Source organism: Sebastes fasciatus, chromosome 7 (genome assembly GCF_043250625.1).
Source record: "Sebastes fasciatus isolate fSebFas1 chromosome 7, fSebFas1.pri, whole genome shotgun sequence".
In the NCBI taxonomy this organism is placed as follows: Eukaryota; Metazoa; Chordata; class Actinopteri; order Perciformes; family Sebastidae; genus Sebastes; species Sebastes fasciatus.
In genome coordinates, this window is record NC_133801.1 from 1905834 (window position 1) to 1923333 (window position 17500).

General features: G+C 38.4%; 1 long non-coding RNA gene and 1 pseudogene across 2 annotated transcripts in view; one reads left to right on the plus strand and one right to left on the minus strand.

The window, feature by feature from the left end:
* The window catches only part of LOC141771063 (P2Y purinoceptor 14-like), a 6292-nt pseudogene extending 2748 nt beyond the window's left edge, over window positions 1-3544 (plus strand).
* The window catches only part of LOC141771065 (uncharacterized), a 25385-nt gene extending 10030 nt beyond the window's left edge, over window positions 1-15355 (minus strand). Inside the window, exons 1-3 of one of the 2 annotated variants that reach the window (XR_012594657.1) lie at window positions 14983-15355; window positions 12267-12368; window positions 5415-5519 (exon numbers count right to left, since the gene is read on the minus strand). This is a non-coding gene — a long non-coding RNA (uncharacterized LOC141771065). Of the gene's footprint in view, window positions 1-5414; window positions 5520-6317; window positions 7617-12266; window positions 12369-14982 lie in introns of those variants that run through there. The other variant, XR_012594658.1, reaches the window with a different exon arrangement.
* Window positions 15356-17500: the final 2145 nt, after the last annotated feature.

A 17500-nucleotide genomic window follows, 5' to 3' on the forward strand; every position in this document is an offset into this window, starting at 1 on the left:
CACTGATAGCAGTGTGTCAGAAGGTACATTGTGTCTTCAGTATTAAACTCTTTTGGTGGTTGTATGACGTCACTCTACAGTCAAAACCAAGTGTTGCAATAATTTCAAAGAAAACTAAGTGTGGTTTTGTGTCTTTGCATCATCAGTCTGGTTTTATTGAGGTCGGTGTACCACGCAGTCTTTACTGGAAGGACTGCTGCAGTTTTCAGTCAGCGCTGCTGCCCAGCGGCTGGCTGGTTGGTTATCAAGAAGAAAATCAGCTTTTTTCTTTGCACATTGAGGATTTTTTTGCTTCCTCATTTTAATAATGAGAACTGAATTAACATTTCAGACAATAAAGCAGTGTAATCGGAAAACACTCACAACCTGCAGCAACTACAGAGTTAAAGCTTTGAGTTAGTGACAGTGACGAGTTTAATAGCTCAGACTTTCCGTTCTGTTATGAAGATGTGAAACAAGATAAGAACTCTGACTATAAATATGTTACCACAGAAGCTACACTGGGCTGGTTTTCGTGTCGTTAGGGGGATGTGAGATTTATGCTTAAAAATCAGGATGTGGTTCTGTAACACTGATAAAGCTGCCAGACAGTCAGTAGCTGTCAGAGTTTCTCAGAGAAGATAAACAATAATTAATGTTTGAGTTCAGAGGAACATGAGGACAGCTTATTTATTTTTTACCCTTAATTTAACCAGGCAAGTCAATTAACGACAAATTCTTATTTACAAAGTCTCTCGAGGGAGAGGGGTAGGGGGTAAAAAGAAATATTAAAAATTAAAAAGACAGCACTGGCATTCATTACAAACATTACATAAAGGAAATGCAGACAGGCACACATATCTAAAATTAAATTTCGACTAGTCAAAAGGTCGTTGTAGATATCTCTACCTGGAGTTACAGAAGACGTTGCACTGCACTGCAGCCGTATGGGTTTATAAAGTGTGTCCGGAGACAATAAATCTACAAAACAATTTCTACTACAACTCTAGTGAACAAAGCTCTCGTTGGCCTCAGACTCCTCGATGATGAGTTCTTTTTCTGTTTCATGTCATTTTCTAACTATCTGATCCACAGCGGTCCCTGAACCACTCGTCTCACAGCCGGCTGCACGTAGAGACCGACGTTACGTGTCCAGCTCGGAGGACTAAAGGCTCGTTGTGATTAAAATGAGGTTGTGTAGCTCGTTGTCTAACTCACTACGGTTAGAAAGAGACTATCCAAGTTAGCAAAAGCTCCTGCTGACTCTGATCAGATGCTTTGTTGGACCAGTGGGAAGCCTTGATGAGCAACGTCATGAAAACAACTCTGACTAGTCATAACGAGGTTTCAGATATCTGTAATTAGAGATGCACCGATACCCTTTTCTTTCAGACCGAGTACTAGTATTTACATTTGGGTACTCTGCTGATACCAAGTACCGATACGAGTACTTCTCTGTGCCAAAAGACCCTCGTTAACAGCCAGCTGGAGGGTGTGAGCGACACACGGCGGGCCGGGGAGTCCCGCAAACGAGGCGGTGCGTCGCGACCGGCTCTAGGTCGACTTGGAAAGGCTCGGGGCGAAGGTGGCTCGCGGCCGCAGCTTTACAGCGCTCCCCGTCCGGACCTCGCCACACCGTGGGAGGGCCCCCTGCTCCCGGTGCGACTTTCAACCGGGGCAGACTGTCCTCAGTGCGAGTTGTTAGTATCGTCAGTCCCAGGAGTCACGTGAGTCGTTAGTATCATCAGTCCTGGGAGTCACGTGAGTCGTTAGTATCGTCAGTCCTGGGAGTCACGTGAGTCGTTAGTATCGTCAGTCCCGGGAGTCACGTGAGTCGTTAGTATCGTCAGTCCTGGGAGTCACGTGAGTCGTTAGTATCGTCAGTCCTGGGAGTCACGTGAGTCGTTAGTATCGTCAGTCCCGGGAGTCACGTGAGTCGTTAGTATCGTCAGTCCCGGGAGTCACGTGAGTCGTTAGTATCGTCAGTCCTGGGAGTCACGTGAGTCGTTAGTATCGTCAGTCCGGGGAGTCACGTGAGTCGTTAGTATCGTCAGTCCTGGGAGTCACGTGAGTCGTTAGTATCGTCAGTCCTGGGAGTCACGTGAGTCGTTAGTATCGTCAGTCCTGGGAGTCACGTGAGTCGTTAGTATCGTCAGTCCTGGGAGTCACGTGAGTCGTTAGTATCGTCAGTCCCGGGAGTCACAACGTAACGTAACGAGCATATATTGACACGCTGTCCCCGGTCCGTCCAAAAGTAACATAAGTGGGGTACCTCCGTGTGTCGGTCTCTGATGCCGAGGGGCTCTGACCAAGCGGCGGTATTTGGCGAGTTGGGGGTGAGAATGTGTTGACCATAATCGTGGGTTTATGACAGCCACAGTGTTTCTGATTCCTCTCCTGACGCCCGCCTCTCGTCTCTCTCCAGGTATCTGAAGATCGTCCATCCTATAGGAACTCACGTCTTGCAGACGGTGCGAGCCGCCTACATCATCTCCACGGCGACCTGGGTTTTCCTCTTGGCCACGGTGAGCACCTACGTCACCCTGTCGCTCGTCACCCAGCAACCGTTATCCTCCGTCCCCGTCGACGTGAGCTGTGAGGTCCTGCACAGCCATCAGCTCAAAATGTTCTACAGGTTCATCCACGCCTGCTCCGCCGCCATCTTCCTGCTCGTCCTCGTCTCCCTGGTCTACTTCTACTACAGCACCTCCCGCAGGCTGGCGCTGGCACTGCAGAGGCAGCCGGCGTCCTCCGGCTCCAAGAAGCTCGCCAAGTCACGCAAGAACATGCTGGTGTTGGTCGGCGTCTTCTGCGTTTGCTTCGTCCCGTACCACCTGGTTCGCCTTCCCTACACGTTCCTGAAGGGGTGCTCGTTGAGCCAGGCGTTCTTCTACCTGAAGGAGCTGACCGTCATGGTGTCGGTTCTCAACGTCTGCCTGGACCCGCTCATCTATTTCATCTTCTGCAAGGCCTTCCGGGCCCAGCTGAGCCCGAGGAGGCTGTGCAGCACCAGGCAGGCCACAACGGGAGGAGCAAACGCTGAGAGGAGGAGCAGCGACGGGCGGATGAGCACCATCAAAATCAACAGGAAGACATCGCTCACCACGACGACAAAGCAGACCGGAGTCCTGTAGCCTAGAGCTAACAGACACCCAACCAGCTGATAGGTTGGATGTTTTACTTGTGCACTTTGGTGAAATTTTCAGATTGTAGCGGCTCAGTTTTAAAGCTAGTGAAGGTACTGGTATCATCTGAAACTATAAAACCTGATGAATCCATCGGTACCAACCATGTTATATTAGCTTGTCATGAAGGAGGTTAATTAACGCTGATATGTGAATGTGTGACAGTTTTTGTCCAAAATAATGTCTGATAAAATATCAGAAAAAGAGTCCAAAATGTTTTTCGAAAAAAATGTCCGAACAATGTCCAAAAAAAAGTCAGAAAAATGACAGAAAAAGTCAGAGAAACGTCAGAACAATGTCAGAAAAAAATTACGGAAAAATTACAGAAAATTGACAGAAAATTGTCAAAAATATGATAAAAAGTCAGAAAAATGTTTGAAAAAAAGGTCTGAAAAATATCCAAAGAAAGTCCCAAAAATGTCCAAAAAAGTCAGAGAAACGTCCAATAAAAAGTCTGAAAATTGTCAAAAAAAATGGAAGAAAAGTCTGGAAGATGTGCGAAAGAAAGGCAGAAGAAAAATCCGATACTGGTATGAAAACCTGATGAATCCATCAGTACCAACCATGTGATGCTTTGTTAGCTCCAAAGTCACACTTAAGGACCGAGGAATAACTGTCATGTCCATTTTCAAAGGGGTCCCTTGACCTCTGACCTCCAGATCAGTGAATGTAAATGGGTTCTATGGGTACCCACGAGTCTCCCCTTTACAGACATGCCCACTTTATGATAATCACATGCAGTTTGGGGCAAGTCATAGTCAAGTCAGCACACTGACACACTGACAGCTGTTGTTGCCTGTTGGGCTGCAGTTTGCCATGTTATGATGTGAGCATATTGTTTTATGCTAAATGCAGTACCTGTGAGGGTTTCTGGACGATATCTGTCATTGTTTTGTGATTAATTTGTGATTGTACTGTGCTGTATGTTAATATGTTGTTAATATGTTGTTAATGTTAATATGTGGAGTGTTGTTGGGCTTTACTGAAGCTTGTCCTGCTGATTCCTACAGTACTACCATGAAGGTATTCTGTCTCTGCACCTTATTTTAATACCGACTGCGGTCACAAAAACTGCAAATGTGTCGGTCACACTTTTTGCATTAGTTCCGTGTTTCAGGGTAATAATCTCTCGTCTGTATCGGCTGCACAATGAGGTCTTTGTAACTCCATTCAGCGGGTTTTGTTTACTGATGAACATCTTCAGACGTGTTCACACTCGATTTCCTGATACGGTTCGTCACCATGGAAACCGTCTGCTTATCGTTCTCGGAAATCTGAACGTCTGTCTGAGCTGCAACGTTTGTTTCCTGTACAATATATTAACAAGGTATATTTATCTATACTTCCTCTTATTATATATTTTAATTAAAAAATAATAATAATGTTTACAAAACAAGCAAGATGACGTGTCATATTTTACTGTAACAGAGTAGTTTAACAGTGTGGTATTAGTACTTTTACTGTAACAGAGTAGTTTAACAGTGTGGTATTAGTACTTTTACTGTAACAGAGTAGTTTAACAGTGTAGTATTAGTACTTTTACTGTAACAGAGTAGTTTAACAGTGTGGTATTAGTACTTTTACTGTAACAGAGTAGTTTAACAGTGTGGTATTAGTACTTTTACTGTAACAGAGTAGTTTTATAGTGTGGTATTAGTACTTTTACTGTAACAGAGTAGTTTAACAGTGTGGTATTAGTACTTTTACTGTAACAGAGTAGTTTTACAGTGTGGTATTAGTACTTTTACTGTAACAGAGTAGTTTTACAGTGTGGTATTAGTACTTTTACTGTAACAGAGTAGTTTTATAGTGTGGTATTAGTACTTTTACTGTAACAGAGTAGTTTTACAGTGTGGTATTAGTACTTTTACTGTAACAGAGTAGTTTTATAGTGTGGTATTAGTACTTTTACTGTAACAGAGTAGTTTAACAGTGTGGTATTAGTACTTTTACTGTAACAGAGTAGTTTTACAGTGTGGTATTAGTACTTTTACTGTAACAGAGTAGTTTTATAGTGTGGTATTAGTACTTTTACTGTAACAGAGTAGTTTTACAGTGTGGTATTAGTACTTTTACTGTAACAGAGTATTCCTACAGTGTGGTATTAGTACTTTAACAGTGTTTGTACATCAGTTGAATAGTATCTGCGTTGTGTTTTGAGGTGAAATGAGAGAGAGTTTCCTCCTATCTGACTTCCTGTTGCAGTTTGAGAGTTGGAGGGTTTGTTTGTGAGCGACCAGCTCAGCTCACCGTCTGTCTCCTCCCGCTCTGTTACCACACTGAGCTCCTGCTGGACGTCCAGACAGACGAATCCAACGCACCTCCAACGTGTTCACAACCAAACTGATTAAAGTCCTGAAACAGAAGAAGTGATGAATAAACAAGAACTATAATGTTCTAATGAATAATATTAACAGTCAACATGCTTCTGCTGTTTGTTCAGACTCCATTAATAGAAGTCAGTTTTATAGTTTTATTTCTGTATTTATGGGGCTAGGATGTTTTTTTATATAATATTTTTAAAAACTGGAGTAAAACAGACGTTCTGTGTATTTGGAATTATGATTATGATTATTACACATATATTGCTGTTTATTAATGTATGACTCAAATTCTTATAATAATAATAATCAGCTAAATAAATAAATAATAAAAACATAAATGAAATGGAGAAATATTAAATAAATATTAAATTAAAGAGTTCAGCGTGTCGTTGTGTGTTTGGACCAGCAGGCGGCAGCAGTGATACGAGCTGATCCAGATCAGGGTTCACTGAGTCCTCCATCAGTTCCCTCCGTAAGGTCTTTTTACAACAACATATATTTAAATAACTTTACTTATAAACTTTACAACAACATGTGAATCAGACGGCTTTAGATCAGGTCACTGACAAAAAATACAAATAATGTAACTACAAAACAACGTGAATGAAGGAAAAGGAGGGTTTTAATAATTAAAAAATATTGATAATAATAATAAATTAATATTAGAACAACTGAGGAGAAATATGTAAAATAACTGTTTTGCTGCAAAACATTTTTATGTTTTATTTTTATTTTTTTACAGTGAAAAAGAAGAAAAACAATCGGTAAAATGATGATGATGATCTTATTTTATTGTCAGATCAAGTCAAAGGGAAAATCATGCATAAATAAATAAATAAAGAAATAAATAAAGAAATAAAAATTAAATTAATTAATAAAAATAAATACATGAATAAGTAAAAGAAAAATTAAAGAAGCACAAAAAACATCAGACTTTCACCAGGAGGCCTCCCTTTGTGTCCCGTATGAAACCAGAAGTCAACGTTGTTTATCTGCCTCGTAACGTTCGTACTTAAGTTACAGCACTTCTGGTGTTATTTTAACCCAAACTATGATCTTTTCCTAAACCTAACTAAGTAGTTTTATTTTGACTGAGTTGAAATGACTCGTGAAAACGTGAAAACGTGAAAACGTGAAAACGTGAAAACGTGAAAACGTGAAAACGTGAAAACGTGAAAACGCGTCCTCATGATGCGGGACGTCCGTGTAACATCGTGGTATTAATATGTCTTCTCGTGAGACCGGGTAGTAAAGTCCTTCATCTTCTCCTCGTCGCTCAGATGATGTCAGTGATGGGATGGCTGGTGCGTGTGTGTGTGTGTGTGTGTGTGTGTGTGCGTGTGCGTGTGCGTGTGTGTGTGTGTGTGTGTGTTTCCATATCTGGGAGGTGAGCTAATATATCAGAGTCTTCAGGGTCTAATTTTAGAGTTGCAACACCAAGGACACACTGAGTGTACACACACACACACACACACACACACACACACAGTCCAGATGTTTCCTACTGGACGGTCCAGAGAGACGCAGTCAGCCAGCTGGACCGAAGCTACGACAGCGAAGAACACCGTCAGGAAAACTGTAGTCTGAGAGGTAACTAAAGCTGTCGGATAGAGGCAAAGACTTCAAATGTGTACTACAGTACAGTACTTGAGTAAATGTACTTAGTTACATTCCTCCGCTGGTGATGACTCCAAACATGTCTGACCTTTTAGTCCAACGAGTCACAAACCCGTCCTGTAGTTTGAGGATCTACTGTATGTATGTAGATGTCATTGTGTGAGGTCGTCCAACCTGATCTCATACTGACAAGTACACAGTAAAGTCCAAGTATACTCGGCTCATACACACTTTTCAATAGAGCCTGTTAGAGTGAGTTTGCAAACGTTTTTGTAAAGGATGCTGACCGGCCGGACGACGGCCGTGGCATCATAAAGACGGAGCTTATTTCCTCCTCGTTCTCAACATATTATTATTATTCATTCCTTCTTTCTTGTCACTCTTTCCTCTCTCTCTCTTTTCTTTTCTTTCTGTCCTTTTTAAGACTGACTGGTCACCAAACTGCCACCAGACGATCCATTTATAGAGAGAGAGGAAGAGACGGAGGTCGCTGGGAGTCGTGAGAACAGCTCTAAAACACACAACACACACACACACACACAACACACACACACACACACACACACACACACACACACACACACACAACAACTGCTTTCACTTTCTGACTTGAGGTCACATCAACACACTGATACACATCATCTCTTCTCAGAGGAAGTACTCACATCATTTACTGCAGTAAAAGTACTAATACCACACTGTATGAATACTCTGTTACAGTAAAAGTCCCTTCAGTAGAAGTATGTCGGTATAATCAGTGAAATGTAGTTAAAGTATTAGACTGTTGTACTTGTATATATTCTATCAGTAGATTACTGATGTATTAATGTTAAAGATTTGACGGTTGTAGTTGGAGCTCATCTTGAACGCTGCTTTGGTTCTAAATATGACATCTGAATGAATAAACATGAGGAATAAACGTGTTTAATGAATCTATCGGTCCGGTTGTAGCTACATGATGAAGATCAACACAGAGATTAATGTTTAATAACCTTAATAGTTTTGTTTTTAGATCTTTGGTCCAGACTGAAATATCTGAAACAGAGAACCGGGAAATCTTTGACATTAAAATAATCCCAAATACACGACAGAAATAAATCCACCGGAGCTAAAGATAGAGAGAGAGAATGGAAAGACAGAGAGAGGTTCACAGTGAATCAGAGGTTGTTTTCTATTAAAAGCCTGATGAGAATTATTAAAGTGCTGAGATGGAAAATACTTGAGATCGTCGTGTGTTGAGTCGTCGTCTGACCTCTTTAACCGTCTGACTCAGACTGATGTCTGTTCTCTGATCTCTGATTCTACACGTCTGACCGTCTACGCTGATTCCACGGAGACGGTTGTATTAAGGCTGTTAAAGATAACGTGATAAAAACACGTTAAAGCAGAGTCGTTTTAACGCCTCTAATTTCTTTAACGCATTAACGCAACTTGTGATTTTTCAGGTTGTAGCGGCTCAGTTTTAAAGCTAGAGTGAAGATCCTGGTATCATAGTAAACTATAAACCTGATGAATCCATCGGTAACCATGGCAACCATGTCAGACTAGCTGGTAGTGAAGGAGGTTAAATAACGCTCCATCGCAGACTGAGCCGGCATCGCTGTTTAAAGGTTGATGGTGTTTTAACCAGAGTTGATCTTTACAGCGTAGAATTATGACTCAGCCGAGCTGCTTTGTGATCATCCAAACATCGTAAACATCATAAACATCATAAACATCATAAACATCATAAACACACACACACAGATTGTGATTAGAAGCCACGGGATAAATGTTTTAACTCAGTCTGATCCTCTTAGCCTCGCGGTTCACCTGGCTGCCACGGCGACGGCCCGGGCCCTGTCATTACTCTCAGTCTCGGCGGTAACCGTGGTAACCAGGTAGCTGCGTGGTTTTACGAGGTGATGAACTGGAGACACGTGGAGGCTCTTCAGCTGTAATCATGCTGTCTGATATCTAACATGATGACCACGTTCACACGCCGGCCATGTTGTTCTTACGTCACCAAATAAGCCAAAGATGTCTTTATGTTACTTTAAAGTTATCTGACACCTAGAACTAACAATCACTTCATCTTTTCTTTTTATTAGTATTTTTTAAGTTTGTTTTATTTATGTCATGATTTTTTCTTTCAAATCTTTTTTATTGGGTATTTTATAGACCAATCAAAAGTCATCATAATAAATAAATAGAAAATAAATAAATAAATAAATAAAATGTAAATTTAACTAATCAAGAAAAGTAAGTCACTAGAAAACTAAAATTAAATAAGAGAGAAAACGCATATGAAATCAGATAATGAACTTAGCAAGAAAAACAAATTAAATAAGTACAAAAAATAAATAAATACATAAAAAAATAATTTTATAAAAACATTTTATTCACGTTATGCTTTTTTAATGATTTATTCTAGTTAGCCTAAAACAAATTAAATATTAATTTATTGTTTACTATGAGCGTTTTTTCAGCCGAGATGTTTTGCTTGCGTCTGGTTGCTATGATACTAAATAAAACTACTATATTTGTAAAGTGAAAATTAAACAATAAAGAAACTCAGGTGGTGTAAATAGTGACTGACTAACGGGGTACCTGAGAGCAGGTGAGCAGGAGGTGAGAACTAATTAGGGACGGACAGGAAGTAAAACCAAACAGAAGAGGAGAGTGACTATCAAAATAAAACAGGAAACAAACTACAACCAAAACCCAGGACCACGACACATCTGTAATTAAATAAAAATGATCTCCAATAAAACCCGTAAAATAACATTTCACAACATTTAAAGTTGAATTTTGATATTTTTTCACAATGTTTTTGGTTAATTTTTGACATTTTCAAACAATTTATTCTGGTGATTGTTTATGTCGTTATGTCATTATGAGGATCGCCTTCAGTTCCCCACTCAGCAGGAACAATGACTGGGTGTGTGTTGAATCATTGTGGTTATAGATGAGTGACTTTGCTGCAGCTCAGACTGACTGAATGTGGGTGTGTTAGTCTGTGTGTGATGACGTGATGCTGTGTGTGTGTGTGTGTGTGTGTGTGTGTGTGTGTGTGTGTGTGTTTGTGTGTGTGTGTGTTGCCCTCAGGCTGAAACAGTAGACATGAATAAAGACATCATGAACACACAGGATGATCAATAACAGTCTGCTGGACTTTCTCACACACACACACACACACACACACACACACACACACACACACACACACACACACACACACACACACACACGCACACACACACACACACACACACACACACACACACACACACACACACAGTTAACATGTTATATGAGCGTTTCCAGGAAGGTGAGGTCGTGCTGACACGTCTGAGAGGAATGTTAGCTCACACACATCATGTGTGTCCATCTGTTATTGATCTATTATCACCAATCAGTTATTATGGGATTATCTCAGATTGGCTGTGTTTCTATTCACATGTTTTTATTCTCACTTTGAAGTATCACATTTTCATTATTGTGAAATAAACCCCTACAGGGCGATGCAGGAGGGTTCTTGCGTCGCCCTGAGGGGGTTTATTTCACAACAATGACCGGCTTGCTGTACATTATCCCGCTTATTACACGGCTACTTACTGAAGAAATCAATAATGATGCAAAAAATGGTCCTCCAGAGTCCGACATCAGAGCCATAGCAACGGTCTGTTATACATAGCAACGGTCTGCTATATGTAGCAACGGTCTATTATACGTAGCAACGGTCTGTTATACATAGCAACGGTCTGCTATACGTAGCAACGGTCTGTTATACATAGCAACGGTCTGCTATATGTAGCAACGGTCTATTATACGTAGCAACGGTCTGTTATACATAGCAACGGTCTGCTATACGTAGCAATGGTCTGTTATACGTATCAGCGGTCTGCTATACGTAGCAACGGTCTGTTATACGTAGCAACGGTCTGCTATACATAGGAACGGTCTGTTATACCTAGCAACGGTCTGTTATATGTAGCAACAGTCTGTTATACGTAGCAACGGTCTCCTATTCATAGCAACGGTCTGCTATAAAGAAATAACAGACCGTAGAACGCCGTGATCGACCAATCAGAATTGAGTATTTAACAAACCGTGTAAATTTCCCCGCTGTGGGACTAATAAAGGATCATCTCTTCTTCTCTTAACATGATTCAAACTGAAATGTGTTTCTGTTAATCACTATGAAGCAGGGCTGAAGTATTTAGGTTGAAACGTTGTAGAATATAAATAGTTCCAATAAAATCTAAGAGTAAAAATAGTAGTAAGCACGATGTTTAATCAGTGTTAAGATTAAGAGGCGGTCCTTGGAAAATGTTCTCCCCTATAAGAGATCCCAAAAAGTCTGAGAACCGCCGACCTCTAGCGCCGACCTCTAGCGGAGTTTATTCGCTCCAAACCATTTGATGGAAATTCAACTAATTCACGTTTCTTTACAAAAGCCTGATGTGCGAGACCTCCTTTAGGCTATATGTGTACGTCTGCATGCATTCCTCCTGAGGATGATGTCACCACCATCCATGATGAGTCACATCTCTCTTACAGTAAACCACATGACCGTATACTCACAGGAGGTCGTCCACATGTGTGTTAATACTCCATCTAGTATGTGTGTTCAGTCAGGCTGGTCTCATACACCGTTCAGAGCTACACCTACGACAACTAATGCACTGTAATCGTGAACCAGGAAATATAAAAAGCAGTGAACGCCGTGTAGGGACGAGGTCGGGTCCAAAACCACTCTGGGTGCTCTCCGTGTAAACTATATGTATATATATGACATCACAAGATTGAGTTTTAGCGCTCCAGATTTTGGATTTGGGAGAGAGTTGTTCATGTTTTTTAATCTTTTCAGACCGTCTTAGACCACAGGAAGGACATGAATTTTGAGAATGAGCGTAGTTCCCCTTTAACCGAGTAGTTTTGCTGTCTAAACCTAACCAATCATTTCACAACGTTAACCACGTGGCATCGCACGTTTCCACATATTTGGTTTGCAGAAACGTACAATGCCAAAAAAAAATTCTGGCGACTGGGTTGCAGAGAGTAGCTTTGTGTTACACCTCTAATGTGTTATATATTGTTCTGTTGACCCTGATGAACAGTCAAGATAAAGCTCTTCTTACTGTAATCAGACGAGTGCTGGTGGAGTTTTGACACTTACAGGAAGCTGACAGCCACACAGGTCAGGGTCACTTCCTGTCGTCTTCCTGGTCATCGACACGTCAGAGTGAAGGTCAGAGGTCAGGGGTGGACGCCCTCCGTGCTGCGGAAAAAGACAGACGAGATGGAGGAAGAAGAGAGACACAACAGATGGAGGAGAGAGACGGAAGAGTTGGGTCAGAAGAGTTCAGACACTGATACACTTATTCTACGTCACTAACTCTCACCGTAGCATTTATACATGGATGCGTTTAAATCACAGTCAGTACAGGAAACACGACGTACAAATGACGCGCGGAAATCAAGAAAGGCGTACTTATTGCACGCTAAACGCCTTGAGCATTTATTGTGGCATTTGTACACCTTTTAGTGCACACATACATTATAAAAAGTGAGACAAACGTAGAGGCAGAGATAGGCTAGCAGTTTCCCCCCGTCTCCAGTGTTTATGCTAAGCTAGGCTAACGACATCCTGAGAAACAAGCTCTGAGGTCCTCAAACATCATAAACTAGTTTCTGTTACACCAGATCTGAACACACCCAGATTATTGGTGTGGTGTTGAGGTCCAGAGACCACAAGCAACATCTGGGTCACACACACACACACACACACACACACACACACACACACACACACACACACATACACACTCTGCAGGTCTGTAATCAGCAGCAGGGTTGGTGGTGAGCTTCTCGTCTCTTCTGCTAATTAAAGACCATAAAACGATCCGAGCAGAATTCAGATTTAATGAACTAAATCGGCTGCTTCAACTACGAGAAGGAGACGTTAGAAACCATCGAAGGGCCTGTTCATCCAACATCTGTACAGAGAAAACATCCAACATCTGCAGAGAGAAAACATCCAACATCTGCAGAGAGAAAACATCCAACATCTGTACAGAGAAAACATCCAACATCTGCAGAGAGAAAACATCCAACATCTGTACAGAGAAAACATCCAACATCTGCAGAGAGAAAACATCCAACATCTGTACAGAGAAAACATCCAACATCTGCAGAGAGAAAACATCCAACATCTGTAAAGAGAAAATATCCAACATCTGCAGAGAGAAAACATCCAACATCTGCAGAGAGAAAACATCCAACATCTGCAGAGAGAAAACATCCAACATCTGCAGAGAGAAAACATCCAACATCTGCAGAGAGAAAACATCCAACATATGTACAGAGAAAACATCCAATATCTGCAGAGAGAAAACATCCAACATCTGCAGAGAGAAAACATCCAACATCTGCAGACAGCGACAGGTGAGCTGTGATGTGCAGGTTGTCATGGAAACGAGAGAGAGAGCCCATATTTCTTAATGCCGGGTCCAGACTACACAAGAATCAAACTGATTTTGGGTCTGATTCCTCCTGACGATCGTCAGTAAAGTCCTGATTGTTTCATGGTTCTACAGATGATTTCTCCAGATGTTCCTGTGGTGTGAGGTATGTTATGTTATATGTTATATTTTTCAGACTTTTTTTTAATTTTTCAGACTTTTTTTCAGAATATTTTGTTTTTGTTTTTACCTCTTTCCGACTTTTTTAAAATAATTTTCGGACATTTTTCTGACTTTTTTATTTTTTAACATTTTTCTGACTTTTTAAAACATTAGACATTTTTAGACTTTTTTTCTTTTTTTTTTTTTTACATTTTTCAGACTTTTTTTTTACATTTTCAGAATTTTTTTTTTTCAGATTATTAATTTTTTTTGTACATTTTTCAGATATGTGTTTAGACATTTTTCAGATTTTTTTTTATTTTGCATTTTTCAGAATTTTTCAGATTTTTCTGACATTTTTCTGCCTTTTTTATTTTTTACATTTTTCAGACTTTTTAAAACACTAGACATATTTCAGACTTTTTTTTTACATTTTCAGAATTTTTTCAGACTTTTTTTTGTTTTTACATTTTTTAGACTTTTTAAAACATTAGACATTTTTTTTACTTCTTTTATATTTTTCTGATTTTTTTTTTTTTTACATTTTCAGACTTTTTTTCAGACTTTTTTTTTGTTTTTATATTTTTCAGACGTTTTTTTATATGTTTTGGACATTTTCCATTTTTTTTTTTTTTTTTACATTTTTCAGACAAACATTAGATATTTTTCAGACGTTTTTTTTTTACATTTTCAGACTTTTTTTCAGACCTTTTTTTCAGACTTTTTTCTGTTTTTAAATTTTTTCAGATTATTTTTTTTTTTTTTTTTACATTTTTCAGACTTTTTAAAACATTAGACATTTTTTAGACTTTCTTTTTTTTTTTTTTTACATTTTTCAGACTTTTTTTTTTTTTTTTTACATTTTTAGACTTTTTTATATTTTTCTGACATTTTTCTGACTTTTTTTTTTTTTTTACATTTTTCTGACTTTTTAAAACATTAGACATTTTTTAGACTCTTTTTTTTTTTTACATTTTCAGACTTTCTTTTATATTTTTCGGACATTTTTTAGACTTTTGAAAACATTCGAAATTTTGTTATTTATTTATTTTTTAATTTTTTTAATTTTTCAGCCTACTTTTTTTACATTTTCAGACTCTTTTTTGTTTTTACATTTTTTCAGACTTTTTATTGACATTGTTCATTTCTGGCATTATGTATGTTTGCTTTTAGTTTTATTTGCTCTCTTTATATTTGCTCTCCTACTTTATACTGAAACTGCTGCATATCAGTTCCCCTCAGGATAAATAAAGTTGTATTTTATCTTACCTCAGATTCTCTCAGTGTCCGTCCTTCTCTGCTGCTTGAAATATTTCACCATAAACAGTCAATATTTCCTGAATGATGGTCAATCACACCACGTTTTCTCCAACCAGCTGGACATCAGAGAGACTCACGATGTTATGTGTCAAAGTTCAGTCAGATTGAACTCACGTTATGTCTAAAAGTCTAAAATGTGTCTCGTCCGGTTCCTCATAGAAATTAATGTGAAGCAGATTTCAGTGTGACTGCAGCGTCAGAGGAGCTGATGATGATGATGAAGATCACCTGATTTCACTTTTACTGATTAAACCGACTGTTTGCACGTCACAAGAAAAACTTGACCACAGTGAGAGTGAAAAAATAAATAAAACAATAAATTTAAAAAAACGTATTAAAAAATAATTTTAAAATGAATGAAAATTAATACCTATATTCATAAAAGGGAAAATTAAACAAAACAGTAAATAAGTAAAGGGTGAAATGCATTAGGTAAATTGTGCACAAATAATTAAATAAATAAAAAATTACAGTTACAAATAAATATAAAATAAATAACAAATAAATGCAAAGATAAAGATATAAATGCAAAATAAATGAATAAATACATACAGTTAAATATAAATATAAAATAAATACAATATAAATGCATAAATAAATAAATACAGTTAAAAATGAATATAAAATAAATGCAAAATTTAAAAAAAAATATTAAAACAAATAATTTTCATATATTAATAAAAGGCTAAATTAAACAGAATAGTAAATAAATAGGGGAATTAATACAAAGATAAATAAATAAGCAAATTAAAACAGAAATATGAATTTATGTAAAATTTTATCAATTAGTTAATGGCTACATTTATTCTTAATATTATTTTTGCTACATTCAATGACATTTTTATTTATTTATCGAGTCATTTATTTTATTTTTTTTATTTTGGCAGGTTCCCTCCTTCATACTTTACAGCAGAGTTTGTCTATTTACTGTAACTCAACACGTCTGTCCAGCTTTTAAAAGACACCTGCAGCCGTTAACACGCTGTCTTCTTCCTGCTTTAAACACACACACACACACACACTCACGCACACACTGTCTACCACATATTTACCACACACACACATTTTCCTCCAGCTGATGACCTCTGACCTCTAACTTCCCCGATGTGTTTGTTGTCCTCTCACACTCTTCCATATAAACAGCAGCACATGCACACTGAGACCAGCGGAGGAGGAAGTACTCCGATCCTTTACTGCAGTAAAAGTACTAATACCACGCTGTGAGAATACTCCACTACAGTACGAGTGAAGTAGAAGTAGAAAGTAGCATAAAATAGACATACTCAAGTAAAGTACAAGTACCTCAAACGTGTACTTAAATATGTACTTCATTCCAGCAGGTCTGGAGGTTTTGGGAGGTTTTGGGCGCATCGTGCCGTCAGTTTCTCAGATATCCTGTAATGAGACGGCAGACGGAGCCAAGATGGCCGCCGCCGCCGCCGCCGCCGTGTCATTAGCAGTGGAAATGTGGTCTCTTATTAGAGATGGAATATCGAGAGGAGCTCCGGTGACTTCATCAGAAGCTGTCAGCTGATCCGGCTCACAGGAAGCAGCCAGAGACCTCGGTCCACTCTGAAGAAGAAGAAGAAGAAGAAGAAGAAGAAGAAGAGGATGATGAAGAAGAAGAAGAAGAAGAGGATAATGAAAAAGAAGAAGAGGATGAAGAAGAAGAAGAAGAGGATGATGAAGAAGAAGAAGAAGAAGAGGATGATGAAAAAGAAGAAGAGGATGATGAAGAAGAAGAAGAAGAAGAAGAAGAGGATGATGAAGAAGAAGAGGATGATGAAAAAGAAGAAGAAGAAGAGGATGAAGAAGAAGAAGAAGAGGATGATGAAGAAGAGGATGATGAAGAAGAAGAAGAAGAAGAAGAGGATGATGAAGAAGAAGAGGATGATGAAGAAGAAGAAGAAGAAGAGGATGAAGAAGAAGAAGAAGAGGATGATGAAGAAGAAGAAGAAGAAGAAGAAGAAGAAGAGGATGATGAAGAAGAAGAAGAAGAAGAAGAAGAAGAAGAGGATGATGAAGAAGAAGAGGATGATGAAGAAGAAGAAGAAGAAGACACTGCTTACATATTTAACATGTAGATCAGAGTTAAACTGTCTGTTTTTAGTTTTTAGTTTAAGTAATAATAAATTTTAAAAAAAATAGATAAATAAAAAAAAAATAGATAAATAGATAAATAAATAAATTAAAAAATTAATTAAAATAAATAAATAAATAAATAAATAAATAAATAAATAAATAAATAAATAAATAAATAAATTTAAAAATTAATTAAAATAAATACATAAATTAATTAACAGGAAAATAAAACAGAAGAGTGAATAAATAAGGGAATTAATACAAAGATAAGACAGATATGAAGATATGTAAAGGGAAATTTGTGCAGAAATAAATAAATACATACATACATACATAAAATAAATAAATACATTTCAAAATGAATATAGCATAAATAAAAAAATAA